Genomic DNA, 19,456 nt, shown 5'->3' on the forward strand with positions numbered 1-19,456 from the left:
GGGGGGGGGGAGAAGACGGGCGGGGGGGAGGGAGCGCCGCTGTGGGGGGAGAGGGGGACTGTGGGGGGCAGCGTCCAGAAGTATCGGGGCTCTGGGCCCAGCGGTATACTTGGCCGGGTGAGGGAGGGAGGGAGCGCCCTGCAGAGGCACAGAGAGTGAGGGAGCACCTCACATGGGGCAACGGAGAGAGGGAGCTCCCTGGGGGGGGGGGAGGGTGGACCTTGCAGAGGCACAGGGAGAGAGTGAGGGAGCACCCTTCAGGGGCACAGAGAGGGAGTACCTCACATGGGGCAAGGGAGGGAGCACCCATGGGGCACAGGGGGTGGAGGGAGAGTGCACCCTGCAGAGGCACAGGGAGAGAGAGCACCCTACAGGGGCACAGGGAGGGACTGAGGGAGCACCCCACAGGGGCAAAGGAGGGAGTACCCGAGGGGCAAGGGAGGGAGGGTGGACCGTGCAGAGGCACAGGGAGAGAGAGCACCCTACAGGGGCACAGAGACGGAGTGAGGGAGCACCCCCAGGGACAAAGGAGGGAGCACCCTAAAGGGGCAAGGGAGGGAGTGAGGGAGGGAGAGCACCTTTCAGGGGCACAGGGAGGGAGTGAGGGTGCAACCTATTGCGGTGAAGGGGTTTCAGGGCACTTGGTTTTGAATATCCTTAACCTGGTTCTTATACTCTTGAATGGACGATGATGTTTCATTACTGAAATTATGTAAATAATTGCCATTTAATTGTGTATAAGGTACTTTAGCATGCCCAGAGGTTGTCAAAAGAAGTAGTTTAATGCAGGCTTTGCTCTACCCCCACCTCTTTTACCCCCATCCCTTACTCTACCTATCTAAAGAAGGGTCCCGACCTGAATTGTCACCTTTCTATGCTCCCTATGGATGTTGCCTGTTAAGTTCATCCAGCACTTTGCGTCTGACTTTAATGTACTGACAGCCATTTGGTTAAAGTCACATTTAATGAAATAATTCTAAAATGGAATTACTTTTACACTGGTAGATAAATGTACAGTCCAATTTCAAACATGGAACAATTCCAAAGATTACATGATCTCTTTATGTGGAGAACCATGGTGAGTGGAGTCAACTCACTGGACACCAGTAATGCCTGTGAGAGGTTGGCACGGACGAACACACACTCCTGTGTCAGCCTGAAGTTCTTGTATGTTGCTGACCCATGCTGTCGGGAAGTGCTGACTGGGTGGTATATTGTTGGGTGTGACTGCGCCTTGGCTGAGAGGTGAGACCTTGACTCTGGCTGATCCCTCTGGTGGAAGAGCTATTTGTGGAGCAGGGATATTCTCTCACTATCGTGGCCAGCATGAATAAGCTCGTGTGTAGGAAGGAACTGCAGATGCTGGTTTACACCGAAGATAGACACAAAATGCTGGAGCAACTCAGCGGGACAGGCAGCATCTCTGGAGGAAAGGAATATTCCTTTTCACCAGAGATGATGACTGGCCTACTCAGTTACTCCAATATTTTGTGTCAATCTTATGAATAACCTCATATTTTGCTTGGGCAGCTTACAACCCAGAGGTCTGAACATTGAATTCACTAATTTCAAGGAACATCTGCATTCCCCCCCATCCCCATCCCGCCCCCCCCCATTCCCACCCCCCATCCTAGATGTCCCAGTTCCACTTTTTGCATTCTTGTTATCACACTTTCCCCAGCCAACAATGGGCCATTATGAGCTCCACCCTTCCATATGTTGCCGGCCATGATTTGTTTTGGCCTTTTCTCGCCTCCAGTTTCTTCTCCGCCTCTCCCGCCACCCCCTAGCTCTATCTTTCAGTCTGAGGAAGGGCCCGGACCCGAAAAGTCACCTTTTCCTTTTCTCCAGAGAAGCTGCCTAACCCGCTGAGTTACTCCAGCATTTTGTCTTTCCTTGGTAAACCAGCATCTGCGGTTCCTTGTTTTCAACACTTTCTTTCAAGGCAGGGATTGTACATTGATAATTTTCCACCATAAAACTTCTTCCAAATCAGCCCACACAGACCAAGCAAACACTCTTCCCCCTCTGCCCCCCTCCCACCACCATTTTATATTGTTTACTCTTGGGTTTACTTTAGAATATATTGGATTTGAAGTTTGAGAAGGCTATAATTAATGTTATTTCCCCACTGGTGAACTGTACCTTTGGTGAACACTAATCTGTTATTTGCAGCAACTTGAAATGCAGATAAATGGGAACTGGAATGTAAGCGAAATGTTTACATGATCTGACAAAGTAGCTCACCACTAATGAACTAGTTCTGACATGTAATGACTTCTGCAACGATAGATAAATATATTATCTCATTTCCAGCACAGAACGACTCCACAAATAGTATTGAAATTAATAATCAACTCATCTTTAGTTAGGCACAAAATGCTGCTTTTCTGGAAAACATGGATAGGTGACCTTTCCGGTTGGGACATTTCTTTGGACTGATGAAACTCTTGCAGTTTTTAAAGGGTGCATGTTTAAAGAAGTTATTTCCTTTTAATTTTTTGCTTACGGTTGGTAATTTTGCTCCTGTTTTATTTGTTTGTTGTGAATTACATGCACAGAACACTGAAGGTATTGTTTATGAAATTGTGAACAATGGTTCACTGCTTGTGTATAATACACTCTGATGGGGGTGGTGTTGGCAGGGTCAGTATTCATTGCCCATAACAGCACCGGAGGTTGTCTGGCTTATTGGGCCATTCTAGGTCCCAGGAGAGCTAGGCATTCGTGCCATTACCCCCTCTCCCCAGCTCCCCAGCTCCCCTTGTACTCCAACTTATTCTCTCTTGCATGTCTGTGAATTTATTCAATTGTAGAAACAAAGAAATGCAGGTGTGGGTTAACAAAAAAAGACACAAATGCTGGAGTAGCTCAGCGGGTCAGGCAGCATCAGGAGAACAGGGATAGGTAACATTTTAGATCGGGACACTTGTTCAGATTTGCATGAACGTTTAGCACAATTTGTCCAGCTTTGATAGATAATAATGAAAGCATATTTACTGCTGAGGGCCGGTACAGTTGCACAGCAGTGGAGTTGCTGCCTTACAGCGCCAGAGACCCAGGTTTGATCCTGAACGCAAGTGGAATTGGATGATGGAGGAATAACATGGAGGAGAGCTGATTGCTTTTCAAACAAAAATAGTCTTAAGAAGGGTCCTGACCAGAAACGTCCCCATGTTCTACTGAGATGCTGCCTGACTCACTGAGCTACTCTCCGCTCTGCATCTTCTAATTTATTTAATTATTTGATATTAAATTGTTCATGACTCTGTTTGCCAAGGAGGTGTTGAATCCAGTGATTTATTTTTACAGTGGCAACCAATCCCGACAGACGCCCTCTATTGCCAGCAACAGTTTCTCACCTTTCACAACCAGTGTTGAAGGCTTTCAGCTCATTTTTTAACAGACAATCTTAAGACAAATGTAGTTTGTAGTCAAGGGGCATTCAGGCTGGTTTGGAAATAGATCATGGGCTCTGCTTCCTGAGATATTTAAGTCTCTTTCTGTAGGTACGTTGGGACTCTCCCCTACATCCCCCTTTCCACCTCCCTCCCCTGTGCCACCTAGACTCGCACCAATTTCACCCTCCCCCTCCCCCTACATTCCTTCCCAACTCTTCAATCCTCTAACTGAAGGGTCCAGGCCTGAAACGTCACAATTTCCAAAGATGCTGCCTGACCTGCTCAGTTACTCCAGCACTTACTATCCTTTTGTCTTATGTCTTTTTTTTTCATCTCTGGCTTTTGTCCAACTATCAAACCACTACCTCCCCACCCCCCCCCCCCCCCCACCCCCCCCCCACCCCCCTCTGCGTGTATCCACCTACTACCTATCAGGCTTGGTCCAGTCCCTCCACTATTCTAGCTTCCCCCCCCAGTCTGAAGAAGGGTCCCGACCTGAAATGTCACCTATCTATGTTATCCAGGGATGCTGCCTGCTGAGTTACTCCAGCACTGTGTGTCTCCCTTTAAAACCTGCAGTTCCTTGTTTCTACTTAAAGGTGAGGGATGGTTGGTCTCTGTTGCACCCGTAATATTTATAACACAAACTCGATCACTCTGTTACCAAGGAGTTGCGTGAACCTTTAGCACCTTCATTTGCCCAGAGTTAATTGATAGTAATGTAAGTGTATTTAATGCTGAGCTGATGTGGTTGATTTAGATTTTAGATTTAGAGATACAGCGCAGAAACAGGCCCTTCGGCCCACCGGGTCCGCGCCGCCCAGCAATCCCCGCACATTAACACTATCCTACACCCACTAGGGACAATTTTTACATTTACCAAGCCAATTAACCTACATACCTGTGCGTCTTTGGAGTGTGGGGGGAAACCAAAGATCTCGGAGAAAACCCACGCAGGTCACGGGGAGAACGTACAAACTCCGTACAGTACAGCACCCGTAGTCGGGATCGAACCTGAGTCTCCGGCGCTGCATTTGCTGTAAGGCAGCAACTCTACCGCTGCGCCACCGTTTGAGGTGCAGTGGTGAGAATATGGAGGAAGGAGGAATAACACTGGGGGTAGATGATTGCTTTTCTGAAAAAAATAAAGTGAAAGCATTTGAATCCCTTGCTGCTAAACGTCTGCAAAACTTGCATGCCCATAATACCCAGCTGATTGTATTTAATGCACAGATGTTCCGCTCCATTTGAATAGTCTTATCAGTTTTATTGCATTTCTTGTTGAGCATACACTGGTTCTAAATTTTGAATATCCTCCAGTACAGCTCAGTAAAAACACAAGTGTAATGATGTTTACAGATTCTAGGCTTAACATATAAATTGGGCGGCCTCTAATTGCTCTGGCGGGAGGCTGATGAACCATACCTCAGTAGCGTTTTTGCATTTCACTTGGACATTAGATATAACTTTGGTTTTTAAATCACCGTGTTGTGCTCTCCGAACCATTTTAAAGTCAGCTTTGTGTGTTTTGAAAAAAAAAGTAGTGTTTTTGAGTATCTTTGTCCCCGAAGGCTTTCAATTTAATGTAAGTGCAAGCAGGCAGCAACAAGCACTATGCTATGCAGTGTGCTTTATCATGCTGTCCTGCAAAGGCCAGACATTCACAAGAATGATCCTGCTTTGCTGAGTTGGCTGCTTCAGCAAGGGTAGCAGGTGATCGGCTACTTATATCAACGTTCCTGTGCCAGCAAAGGGGAATTGAGGTTGTCCAGTAACATTGCCGGCAAATCTTTTCCTTCACTTTTGCTTCGCTGGCAAGGCCAGGATTTATCGTCAAATCCTAATTGCACTGGTAGCGAGCCAACATCTTGAGCTGCTGCAGATTTTCTGGCAAAAGCACTGCCACACTGTTTAGTTTACAGATGCAGCTTGGAAACAGGCACTTCGGCCCACCGAGTCCACGTCGACCATCGATCACCCGTTTGCGTTCGTTTTATGTTATCCCACTGTTTCATCCATTCCCCAAACACTCAGGGCAATTTACAGAAGGTGATTAACCTACAAACTCACATGTCTTTGGGTTGGGGTGTGGGAGGAACCCGGAGAAAACACATGGTTCACAGGGTGAGAATGCAAACTCCACACAGACTGCACTCGCCCTGAACGTTATCTTTTGCACGAAACGTTATTCACGTTATTCCCTTTATTGTCTATTTGTACACTGTGAATGGCTCAATTGTAATCATGTATTGTCTTTCCACTGACTGGTTAGCACACAATAAAGCTTTTCACTGTACCTCCGTACATGTGACAATAAACTAAACTCCACTCGGGGTCAGTGTTGTTGAGTCGGGATTTCCAGGATTTAGATTACACCATTAGAAAGGCTGTATATTTCCATATCAGCAGTTTGCGTGAGGGAGGGGAACCTGGTGATTGTGGTGTTCCCTTGTACTTGCTGTTGGACAAGTCATTCAGTGCGGTTTGTAGATGGTATACCCTGAGTCTGTGGTGCGCAGATGGTGGAGGGAACATTCATACAGAGTCATGCAGCATGGAAACAGGCCCTTCGACCCTACTTACCCATGCCACATCCACACTAGTCTCACCTGCTCACGTTTGGCCCATATCCCTCTAAACCTCTCCTGGCCATGTACCTGTCCAAATGTTTCTTAAACTTTGTGATAGTACCATTACCTCCTCATGCAGCTCGTTCCATATTCCTACCAGACTTGTGTGAAAAAAATTGCCCCTCAGGTTCCAATTAAATCTTTGCCCCCTCATTGTAAACCTATATCCTCTGGTTATGGATTCTCCTACTCTGGGTAAAAGACTATGCATTTATCCTATCTATTCCACTCATGGTTTTGTACATCTCTATAAGATCACCCCTCATCCTCCCGCGCTCCAAGGAATAAACACTTAGCCTGCTCAATTTCTCCCTGTAGCTCAGGCCCTCGAGTCCTGGCAACATCCTGGTAAATCTTCTCTGCACCCTTTCCAGCTTGGATGATGTGTTGATAGACACAAAGTGCCAGAGTTACTCAGCGGGCCAGGAGGCATCTCTGGAGAAAAATGATTTGGTGACTTTTCAGGCCGGCACCCTTCAGATGTGTTGTTTGGTCCAGGTTGATATTGAGTGGATGAAGCATGTGCATTCACCCAAGTGAGCAGAGATCGTCCCATTATGGTGCTGGCTCGAAGGGCCGAATGGCCTCCTCCTGCACCTATTGTCTATTGTCATTATATTGCTGACCTCTGCCTTGTTGGTGTTTGTGCAGCTGGGTCTGCTGAGTGTTTGGTGAGTTTTATCTTGCGGGATGTTAATGGCAGGGCATTCAGCAATGACTATGCACTAAACATTGAAGGCACTAGGAAATTAGACACTCCATGGTGTCACCGGTCATTGTTGGGGATTTGTGACAGAGACAGTCTGAAGAAGGGTCTCGACCCGAAACGTCACCCATTCCTTCTCTCCCGAGATGCTGCCTGACCTGCTGAGTTACTCCAGCATTTTGTGTCTACCTAATGTTACCAGACCAATCATCAGCCCAAGCTTGAATGTTGCATAGAGACAGGAACAACGTTGTTTCATGGAGGGGGATTACAAATGGAATTGAACCATGTGCAATCTCCCTGAAAGATTGTGTAGGAAGGAACTGGAGATTCTGGTTTATACGGAAGATAGACACAAAGTGCAGGAGTAACTCGGTGGGTCAGGCAGCATCTCTGAAGAAAAGGGATTTGTGCCGTTTTGGGTCAGAAGCCTTGTTCAGACTGAAATTAGAAATGGGGGGAGGGGGTGAAGCTTACAGCACCTCATATTTTGCTTGGGCATGTTACAACCCAGTGGTATGAAAATTGATTTATCCTAATTTTAAGTAGGTCCTGCATTCCCTCCCCACACTAGTTCCACTGTTCATATCCTTGTATCCCTCTCGTTAGCACACCTTCCCCAGCCAACAATGTGCCATTATGGACTCCACCCTTCCGGAGGTCATTTGTTGCCAGCCCTGATTTGTCTGGCCTTTTCTCGCCTCCAGTTTAAATTCCCACCCCACCCAACCTCCACCTCTACTTTCAGTCTGAAGAAGGGTTCCAACCCGAAACGTCACTTATTCCTTTTCTCCTGAGATGCTGCCTGAACCGTTGAGTTACTCTAGCATTTTGTGTCTATCTCCCTAAAAGATTGCTCTGCTTTTGACCATACGAGGTAGATGTGGGTAGTTGGCCTTGCATGTTGTTCACATGGACTCCTCTCGTGATGTCCAGTGGCCAGGACTATTGACCTTCTTTCTCTATGCAAAACTATGATCCCGGCTGGCGGAGTGACAAACGCAGGCTCGGCGATCGCTTCGCTCAACACCTGCCTTAACCAACCTGATCTCCCGGTGGCTGTCCACTTCAACTCCCACTCTCAGTCTGACCTTTCTGTCATGGGCCTCCTCCAGTGCCATAGTGAGGCCCACCGGAAATTGGAGGAACAGCACCTCATATTTCGCCTGGGCAGCTTGCAGCCCAGCGGTATGAACATTGACTTCTCCAACTTTAGATAGTTCCTCTGTCCCTCTCTTCCCCTCCCCCTTCCCAGATCTCCCACCGTCTTCCTGTCTCCACCTATATCCTTCCTTTGTCCCGCCCCCCTGACATCAGTCTGAAGAAGGGTCTCGACCCAAAACGTCACCCATTCCTTCTCTCCTGAGATGCTTCCTGACCTGCTGAGGTACTCCAGCATTTTGTGAATAAATACCTTCGATTTGTACCAGCATCTGCAGTTATCTTCTTACACTCCATATTAGCCCAGTGAGCTGTTCACAGGGTCTTCTCTTTTGCCATACGTGGTCCAAATCATTTACAAGAGCAATTGCTATGATTTTACCTCTTTTGTTGTTAATTTATCTCTTTTGGCTGTGCGTTAATCAACATTAAAGCACAGAGAGGGGGGAGAAGGGAGGAAGATTTAGTAGGAACCTGAGAGGCAGCCTTTTTTTACACAAAGGGTGGTGGGTATGTGGAACGAGCAGCCGGATGAGGTGAGTACTATCACAATGTTTAAGAAGCATGTAGACAGGTACATGGATAGGATAGATTGATATGGATATGGGTCAAAGGCAGACAAGTGGGACTAGTGTTAATGGGGCATGTTGGTCGGCCTGCGTAAGTTAGGCCGAAGGGTCTGTTTCCACGCTGTATGACTATAAACTCCAAACTGAATGTAGATGAACAGGTTGTTGGAGAGTTAGTGGCACTGTTGATGACATAATAACATTCAACCAGGAGTGGGCCATTTGGTTCTTTGTAACTGCTTCACTGTTCAGTAGCTGATCTTTTACCCCTATGCCAATATTACATACGATCCCCATATCATTTTATTATTCATATTGATCTCTTCCTTGAATGCACTCAGCAGCCACGATTCCTAAGGCCCCTTGGGCAAGGAATTCCACCCTCTGGGTAAATTATCATCTTGTCATCTCTGCCCTGATGTCTCACTCCTTATTTTTAATCTGTGAGCCCTGATTTTCGACTCTCCGGCAAGGGAAAATATTAACCCTGGATCTACTTAAAACGTCTGATTAAAACCATTGAATGCTTCAATGAGAGCACCTCTTATTTTCAGAAAATGATTTGCTCATTGTGCAGAATCTCTCTTGATAGGATTTGGGTTCAGATTAGACTATTGTCATGTAAACTACGGTGCAATGAAATTCCTTGCTCACATGAAGCTGATAAACCAGTTACATACGGTCATGATAAATACAACAATACATTCATAAGTCATAGGGGCAGACTTAGGCCATTCGGCCCATCGAGTCCACCATTCCAACATGGCTGATCTATCTTTCCCTCTCAACCCCAATCGCCTGGCTTCACACCATACCCCTTGAAACCCTTACTAATCAATGGCGCCCTTACTAATCAAAGTTCATTCAAAGATGTGTGGTAAACAGTAGAATAATGCAAGATTGTCATGCAAAATGCAAGTTGCACCAAAGAATATTAAAATACATTAACTGAATAAATTAATGAGGTAGAGTTAATAGTAAGAGAAGGTGGCAGTACCTACATAAATAGGGCGTGAAAGAGGTGATTGGTTCTGATAGCAGTGAGAAATGAGCTGTTCTTAAGTCTGGATGTCCGTGCTTCTAAGCTCCTGCATCTTCTCCAAGAAGATAGAAGAGGAAATGGCCAGAGTGGCAGGCATCTTTCGTTGATGCCTCCTGCCTTTCTTCTTTTGTTTGTCAACTACAACAATCAAAAATGGCAATTGGTGCTTCAGAGTACCGTAGTTGACACTTTGCTGCAAATGTTGCCAGATCCGTAGAACTCCCCAGGGTGGATGACAAGGACGCAAAGCAGCTCCCACACCCCTGTCTTCCTGATGCAATGCATCATGAAAATCAAGAGCCAAGACTCACTTCTACCAAAGTGGAACAATGTGAGGCTAAACGCAAATTGGAGGAACAGTATCTCATATTTCGCGTGGGCAGCTTACAGCCCAGTGGTATGAGTATTGATTTCTCCAACTTCAAATAATCCCTGCATTCCCTCTCTCTCCATCCTTCCCCCACCCAAGTCACACCAGCTTTTCGTTCTCACCTAGCAAACACCTAACAATCGCCTGTTTCCTTTATCATCGTTACTTTTTTGCATATCTTTCATTCTTTGTTCTATATCTCGCTACATCATCGTCTATATCTCTCGTCTCCCTTTTCCCGAGACGAGAGATATAGACGATGAAGAAGGGTCTTGAGCCGAAACGTCACCTATTCCTTCTCTCCAGAGATGCTGCATGACCTGCTGAGTTAGTCCAGCAATTTGTGTCTATCTTTGGTTGAAATTCTTACTTGGAGCAGCAGCACAATTGTTTTTTAAACACAGTAATCAATAGATAACATAATAACCAACAAAAAAAGTTCAGCAACTTAAAAATATTAATATAGTCCAAAAAAACACAAAGCCTGAAGTGCCTAGTGCAACCAAGGCAGGTCGAAGTTCAGAGGTTAGTTGGAGTTTGTAGTGTTCAATGCATTCAAGAGAGAGCTAGATGGAGCTCTTAAGGATAGCGGAGTCAGGGGGTATGGGGAGAAGGCAGGAACGGGGTACCGATTGAGAATGATCAGCCATGATCACATTGAATGGCGGTGCTGGCTCGAAGAGCCGAATGGCCTCCTGCACCTATTGTCTATAGTCTGATGATTGTTGGGAAGAAGCTGTTCCTGATCCTGGAGGTTACAGTTTTCAGGCTCCTATACCTTCTTTCTGGAGGCAGGAGTTTAATGAGAGCGTGGCCATGGTGGCAGCTGTTTCAGATCCAGTCGATGATGGGGGTGTCAGCACCTTTAATGGACTGGCCTGTGGTCACCACTCTGCAGGTTCCGGTTGTCAAGAGCAGGGCAGATGCCGTACCGGGCTGAAGTGCATCTTGTCAAAATATTTGCAATAGAGCATCTGTAGAAGTTCAGAAGAATCCTTGTGGACATGCTGAATCTTCTCAGATACCAAAGAAAGCAAATACACCGATGGGCTTTCGTGCTCACCACACAGCCTGAAGGAACCAGGTAAAATTGATGTTTAGGAACTCTAAGCTAACAATCACCTCTGCAGCAATTCTGTTGACGAGGACTGGGTTGTGTTCACCCCTCTCTGGTGCTGCGAGGCGGCAACTCGACCGCTGTGCCACTGCCACACTAATATCAGATTATAGATATGATGTAGTGCATTGTTACTTGTGGGACCTGATTGTGTATGAATTGCCTACCATGTTCGCAAGATAACAGCACAATGTGTAACTTAAGTATTCCAATGGCTGTAAACCACTCTTGGATAACAGGCGTGACATGTAAGATCCGTGGCTTTCTCAGTTGTCTGTCAATTCAGATTTATTCTACTGATTTTCAGAAAATCCAACCAATGATTTGAATGTAGGAATTGAAATGCAGCCATTTATGAACTGTTTAGAAAGAAAATAAATGTTTAGGGCGGCACAGTGGCTCAACAGTACAGTTGCCGCCTTATAGCGCTGTCTGTACTGTGACCTTGTGGGGTTTTTCTGGCTGCTCCAGTTTCCTCCCACACTCCACAGACGTACGTTGGCTTTGGTAAAATTGTAAATTGTCCCTAGTGTGTGTGGGATAGGCTAGTGTATGGAGTGATCACTGGTCGGCACAGATTCGATGGGCCAAAGGGCCTGTTTCCACGCTGTATAAAGTTTAAAGACAGAGAAATAATGTTGCTAAACGGTATGTGGTGGAATAGCAATCCGATAAAATACAATGATCAATTTTGACCATAAAATTGAGAGTCTGGATATTTTTGTTGAGTCTTTTCCTGAATTCTGTCCAGTCCCTTGAACCACATAGATGCTCTGTTGGAGGTCGCACTCGTTCAAGTGAACAAGAGCTCAAGAGAATAATGCGTGATTTTGAAGGCACAAGCTTTGTTTTTGATTTGTGAAAACGGGTTGTGTATTAAAATATTCAATGATATTTTATTGTCACATGTACAGCGATTCTTTGGTTTTGCATACAATCTGGGTAAAATGATATCGCAGACCTCACCTAGGCAGTACACAAAGAGTTGTCACATTCAAGCGTTAATTTGTGATTAGGAGCTTAAATTTTAAATTCAGGGTAATAAAATATCAGATGGAAAATCGATTTTGGAGTTATTTTTCAAAACAAACGAGACTGTCATACAAGCTTGAGAGGTAAACATTGCACAAAGCAGAAGGTAATTACAGACAACAACGTGTTCTTTGTTTATATCTTGTTTAAACATGCAATTAATTTTGTTCTATGTGTGAGGATTTGCAATTCACAACAAAAAAGGCACTGAAGGAGGTAACCCCCATCTGAATCATTTGCACCCCCTCCCATTGAAAAAGATTTGACAGATCTTGATTTCCTTTGTGGCTCTCTATCCTGCAATATTGCTGGTTAATGATTAATCCACAGTTTTCAACGGTTCAATGGTACCTTATTGTACAGTGAAATTAATTTTTGTATACAGTTCAGTACAGGTTTCACTACACAAGCATTTAGATACATATTAGATAAGCATCTCAGATACAGTACAAGTGCACAGCAGTGGTACACTGAGACAGTATACGGAGTGTGAAGAAGGGTCTCCCCGAAACGTCACCCATTCCTTCTCTCCAGAGATGCTGCCTGTTCTGCTGTGTTACTCCAGCATTTTGTGTCTCTTCAGTATGCAGAGTTGCCAGTTTGCCGTCATTTTCCAGTTGTTGTAAGTGCGGGGATCTTGATCTGACCATGAAGGCCCGTTGTCCTGGCAGCATTGCAGGGTCGTCTTGGCCAAGCGTGTCGTGATGTCCTCCGCCGTTGTGGGCCGCGTCTGGTCCGTGCGCCCGGCCTCTTGGAGCGGCGCTCGGTCCAGCCGAGCCCCAGGCTGCTGCAGTGCCTCCAGCGGCCCACTCCATTGTCAAAGCAATGCACTCTCTCCCACAGCTGGTCTGCTTACAGGCCCTCCGACCAATTCCTTCCGCTCTGGGCGGGCAAACGTGATTCTGGGTGGGCTGGGTGGATTGTTAACACACTGGGGTCCTACAAACAGCAAATAAACTGAATGACAGTTTTAGAGTTGTACAGTCGTATAGGGTGAGATGCAACACAGGAACAGTCCTTTATCCCACGAAGTTTGCACTATCAACCATCCGTTAACATTCATCCTACATTAATCCCCGTTTTTTTTCATTCTTCCATGTTATCATCAACTTGCCCCCAGGCCCAGCAGCAGCCTGGGGCTTACCTGGATCGGGAGCTGCTCCAGTACATTGAGCGCGTGGACTGGACTTTGGACATTTTGTAAATGCCGCCAAAATATGGCGACGCGTGCATGTGCGATCTATGCAAAAAGAATTTCACTGTGTCGTGCACATGTGACAATAAAGCATCATTGATCCCCTCCTACACAGTACAGACAATTTACAATGGTCAATTAGTCTATGAACTTGCACATCTTTGGGATGTAGAGGAAATTGGAATACCTGGAGGAAACCCACACTGGCAGGGACAGTGTGAAGCTCCACACATACAGGACCTGATGTCAGGATTGAAGCCGTGTCTCTGTTGTTGTAGGCAGTGGCTTTGCTAGCTGTGGTTGATGGGTGAGTGTTGGGCAGAGTGCTGGAAAAAGCCCTGGTTCTTGCGGGAGGTTGCACATACAACCTTTATGACAGTGGGAATCAGAACACACCGGTAATACAGGTACACCATCCATTATCCGGCACCTTTGCCTTGGTTCCGGAGTCTTGCCGGATTGTCCACTTTGCCGGGCTAATTATACCCATCCTGTGTCTCTAAAGCACCATGGACCGCTAGAAACATCAATAAAAAATAAAAGTAAACTATTCTTTCAGGATGGAGGCACACATCCCGAAAGGACGTGCGCCACACGCAATGCTCTTGGAATTTTGTCCAGATTAAAGGAGGTGCTGGACCATCAGTTGCCAGAAAATCAAAGGTGTACCTGTAAGAGAATATTTCTATTTTGGATGGCTGTGGTACAGTTCACTGCATTATTATTAATGGATCTGATTTTTAATGTGATTGCTTAGAACTAATTAGTTGATTCTTTGCGTTCCAGGTCTCAACATTCGTGCGATTGGAAATAAGTTATTGTAACAGTTTTGTTTTACTCCTTCTCTGTTGTAGCCTCTTGTTGTTTCCTAGTATGTAGTTCATGATTCTGAAGAAGGGTCTCGACACAAACGTCACCCATTCCTTCTCTCCAGAGATGCTGCCTGTCCCGCTGAGTTACTCCAGCATTTTGTGTCTAACCAAAGTTTAAACCAGCATCTGCAGTTCATTCCAACACATGTAGTTCACGATTGTTGTTCAAATATGTATGTTCTCTTATTTCTTCTGGAGGAATTTGGCCTCTAGGTTTAGTAGGCGGGAGGTAGCTTAAATGTTGTGTGATTCTACACTGTTGCTAGGATAAAGCACACTGGCGTGCATATGCCATATGAACTTTTTTTTGTATTTCTGCTTGTATTAAAACACCTACTGTTCTAGATTTTGTTAGGTCAAATGTAGGTGGTGCCTGAAGGCAGCAATTTTGAATTGTTTATCAAAGCAAAAAAATCTGATGAGCAATTTGAGATGGTGAGAGAACACAATCAAGAAACCTCAGCCAAAGTATTAAAATACAGAGATTGTAACAGGTCCATCAATGTACAGACGCTGAGAATGCCTGAAGAGTTTTTGCGCAGTTTTGTTTTTATATTTCAAATTCTAAATAAAGTTTATTTTTGGTAATAAAAATATCACAGACCTACGTCAATTCCAGTGGTCGCAGAAGTCTGAAGATAGACACAAAATGCTGGAGTAACTCAACAGGTAGGAAGCATCTTTGGAGAAAAGGATAGATGATGTTTTGGATCAAGATCCTGCTTGAGACTGCTCTGAGGAAGGGTCTTGACCTGAACCATCACCTATTCCTTTTCTCTGGAGATGCTGCCTGTTCTGCTGAATTACTCCAGCATTTTATGTCTATCTTTGGTGTAAACCAGCACCAGCAGTTCCTTCCTACACATAGTAGAAGTCTGGCCCAGCACATTTAGGGCGGCACGGTGGCGCAGCGGTAGAGTTAATAATAATAATAATGCATTTTATTTATATAGCGCTTTTCATATACTCAAAGACGCTTTACAGAGATTTTGAGAACATAGGGAAATTAATAAATAGATAAATAAGTAAATAAATAAATGAACAGAGAAAGGAGACAGAAGGTGAGGTGACCTTCAGTGGTTGAAGGCAGTACTGAACAGGTGAGACTTCAGTGATGTTTTGAATGTGGTGAGTGTGGAGGAGTCTCTAACGGTTTGGGGTAGTGAGTTCCATAGGGTGGGAGCAGCGATGGAGAAAGCCCTGTCCCCCCAGGATCTGAGTTTGGTCCGGATGTGGGGGGATAGGAGATTGGCAGCGGCAGAGCGGAGGGTGCAGGTGGGAGTGTGCCTGTGGAGGAGGTCGGTCAGGTAGGATGGGGCCAGGTTATGGAGGGCTTTGTATGTTATGAGGAGGATTTTGTACTGGATTCTCTGGGGGATGGGGAGCCAGTGGAGTTTATAAAGGACGGGGGTGATATGGTCACGGATCGAGGTGTGTGTGAGTAGACGGGCAGCGGAGTTTTGAATATATTGAAGTTTATTGATGATTTTTGAGGGTGCGCCATAGAGGAGGCAGTTGCTGCCTTACAGCGAATGCAGCGCCGGAGACTCAGGTTCGATCCTGACTACGGGTGCTGTACTGTAAGGAGTTTGTACGTTCTCCCCGTGACCTGCGTGGGTTTTCTCCAAGATCTTCGGTTTCCTCCCACACTCCAAAGACGTACAGGTATGTAGGTTAATTGACTGGGTAAAAGTTAAAAAAAAAAAAAATTGTCCCCAGTGTGTGTAAGATAGTGCTAATGTGCGGGGATCGCTGGGCGGTGCGGACTTGGTGGGCCGAAAAGGCCTGTTTCCGCGCTGTATCTGAAATATGAAAAATAATATGAAATAATCCTTTTAGTGGGTTTTGGTTAGATGTTGCTTCCACTGTCACTAATTACTTGTAGTCAGATAGTTTCTATTGGGCGTTTATTGTTCTGCAGAAATGATCCAGAGATTGCAACGTGGAATCTTTGCACTCTCTGGTAATTGTGGTTTTCCTGAACCAGGAGAATACTTTCATTCCTTTACGGAAAGGACACTGAACATTCACAAGATTTGGCAGAATTGGAAACCGATAAACTTTTAAAGTTTGTTTTCCACGTTGCATGAAACACCAGAAATATAGTTATCACAGTTTGCCAGGCAGTACACAAAGTGCTGAAAGAACGTGGCAGGTCAGGCAGCATCTTGGGAGGAGATGGACAGGAAATGTTTCATGTCGGGACCCATGTTCAGACCAGACCAGACCCGAAACGTCATCGGTTCCTGCTGCCTGCCCCGCTGAGTTCAGTTGAGAGATACAGCATGGAAACAGGCCCTTCAGCCCACCAAGTCAATGCTGACCAGCTATCACCCCGTACACTAGCCCTATCCTACACACTAGGGACAATTAAAAAAAATTACTGAGCCAGTTACGATTAAATGATGTGAATTGTTCAGCAACTGGGAAAGAAATGATTCATAATTATCAATGAATATACATTCCCTTGAAGGTGAAAAATGGTATCGGGAAAAGTGTCTTAAAAGGTTGCTAAACAAATAACAAACTTAATGATTACGAAGGGTTTAGAAGTTGATAAGGAGGTGGCAAAATGTATGACATTGTAAGGACTTCTACTACGTATGAAGGAAAGTGAAAATAAACACAGGTCTCTGAAAGATTAGAGATTAAAGATTAAAGATTAGATTATTGGGAATAAGAAAAAGGTCAAGAGTTTAAAGACACGATGCATCTGCTTTCACTATACCAGACACTGATAGTTTGTTTAGGGTGGCACAGCTGGTAGAGCTGCTGCCTCACAGCTCCAGAGACCCAAGGTTCGATCCTGACCTCGGATGCTGTCTGTGTGGAGTCTGCACGTCCTTCCTGTGACTGCGTGGGTTTCCTCCAGGTGCTCCAGTTTCCTCCCACATCCCAAAGATGTATGGGTTTGTAGGTTAATTGTCCCCTTGTAAATTGCCCCTAGTGTGTAGGGAGTGGTTGAGAAAGTGGGATAACGTAGAATTAGTGTGAACGGGTGATTCTGCACACTAGGGATAATTTATATTTTTTACTGAAGCCAAATTAACCTACAAACCCGTACATCTTTGGAGTGTAGAAGGAAATTGGACCACCTGGGGAAAACCCATGCGGTCACGAAGAGAACATACAAAGTCGGTACAGAGACTGTAGTCAGCTGTGGTAATATGGTAGCTTGCATTCAGTATTGGTTAATGGAGAAGCGAGCAGGAATAAGGAGATGTGTGCAATGTAGTTTGATAGTGCATCATGGATGGTTGCTTGTTCTTAAACCATTAATCATCTGTGCATGACGTAAATTAAGTACAGGTCCACCACTGAGTTTAGGGCAACTGATGGTCTGGCATCTCCTTTAATTCAGACCAAATTACAAGAGTATTGCATGTGGCGCACGCACTTTCAGGACGTGTGTCTCTGCCCTGAAAGAGTTAGTTGTTTACTATTTTAATTGTTAATTCTTTATTTAAGCCGAAGGGCCTGTTTCCACTCTGTATGTATGAATGAGTCTAGTTTGGTATGTCTAAGGAGACAAAATGGGAATGTAAAGAGATCTTGACCAATGAACTGAATGGGTAAGAAGGTTTCAAGGTCAGTTTATTGTCACATGTACCAATTAAGGTAAAGTGAAATTTGAGGTGGTAGAAGAATTGTAAAATGGAGAACCACAAATGCATTCCAATTGGTAAGAAGAACACAGAGAGATAGTTTTACAAGAGTAAAAGTATAACAGACAAAAATGCTTACCACACCATCTACTATTTTTACTTTCTGGTAAGTTTAATAAATTTAAAAGATTTGAGTGTCCTTCAAGAATCACAAAATCAATGTGCAAATACAACAAGCAATTAGAACAGAGAACCATTACAGCACAGGAATGGGACCTTTGGCCCACAATGTTTGTGTTGAACATGACACCAAGCTAGACACAAAAAGCTGCAGTAACTCAGCGGGACAGGCAGCATCTCTGGAGAGAAGGAATGTGACGTTTCGGTTCGAGACCCTTCTTCAGACTCGACCCGAAACGTCACCCATTCCTCCTCTTCGGTTTAAACCAGCATTGCAGTTCCTTCTTACACATGATACCAAGTTAAACTTATCTCATCTGCCTGCGGATAAACCAGCATCTGCAGTTCTTTGTTTCTACATAACATCTGCCTGTACATGATCCATAATCCCGCTATTCCTTGCACTTCCATGTACCTATCTAAAAATCCCTTGAATGCCACCATCTAATCTTGAATTCCACCTGGCCCCCATCAGTCTAGCTGAAACTGTATATTGTGCTTTGATGAGACTACTCCTGGTCTGTTGTATAGGAAGGAATTGCAGATACTGGTTGATACTGAAGATAGACACAGCTGGAGTATCTCAGCTGGTCAGGCAGCATCTCTGGAGTAAAAGGGTGGGTGACGGTTTGTGTCTAAACCTTTTTTCAGATTCTGAAGTCATCCATCCCTTTTCTCCAGAGAAGCTACCTGACCTTCTGAGTTTCTCCAGTACTTTGTATCTATTCTGGACTGTTGTTTATTGTTTTGGTCTCTGTCTTTAAAAAAGGTTATACCCTGCCTTAGGAGAATGCAATAGTTTGTGTAGGAAGGAACTATTATGTAGGAACTTGTGTAGGAAGGAATAGTTTAACCAAAGATGGACACAAAGTGCTGGAGTAACTCAGCGGGACAGGCAGCATCTCTGGAGAGAAGGAATGGGTGACGTTTCGGGTCAAGAGCCTTCTTCAGACTGTATTCTTTTACTGTATTATTTTTCCTGAAATGATATGCTTGTCCTGAAATTAGTGGCTTATCTCATGAGAAGAAATTGAATACGGTGGTCTTATGTTCCACAGATCTGTCAACGAATGAGAGAGCTTATCCAATTCTAGGCTGTTTGATTTGGGCTGATGCTGGGCTGTTTTCCTTCGCTATAGAGTGTGGGAGCAGCCTTGGGATTAGAAACTGAGCATCCCGGAGTGAGATGAGATTATCAGTCTGTGTTTGTGCTTGGAATTTTCTGTCCTAAAGGACTGTCAAGGCTGTTATTAAATATTTTCAAGATTGAGATATTAATAGATTTGGGATTGCGAAAGGAATTGAGGGAGATGGGAATTCAGCTGAAAAAGGGAATTGATTTAGACAATCTGCTCTGATTTAATTGGTTGTGCAGACTTGAGGTCTTATGACGGGCTTCTATTTGGTTTCTATACAAATTCTATACAAATGTTAGTCTGCTCAGTTAATGGGTATTGTTCCCTTTTTAAAGTTTTTTTAGTTTAGTTTGTTGTCACATGTACCAAGGTGCAGTGAAAAGCTTTTGTTGCGCGCTAACCAGTCAGCGGAAAGACAATACATGATTACAAACAAGCCG

At 44.8% G+C, this 19,456-nt stretch overlaps 1 protein-coding gene across 4 annotated transcripts in view; it reads left to right on the forward strand.

Moving 5' to 3' along the window:
• The window catches only part of LOC144610023 (serine/threonine-protein phosphatase 2B catalytic subunit beta isoform), a 99,740-nt gene that overhangs the window by 710 nt on the left and 79,574 nt on the right, over positions 1-19,456 (forward strand). The gene's annotated exons all lie outside the window — the stretch shown is intronic.

Source organism: Rhinoraja longicauda, chromosome 35 (genome assembly GCF_053455715.1).
Source record: "Rhinoraja longicauda isolate Sanriku21f chromosome 35, sRhiLon1.1, whole genome shotgun sequence".
Taxonomy (NCBI): Eukaryota; Metazoa; Chordata; class Chondrichthyes; order Rajiformes; family Arhynchobatidae; genus Rhinoraja; species Rhinoraja longicauda.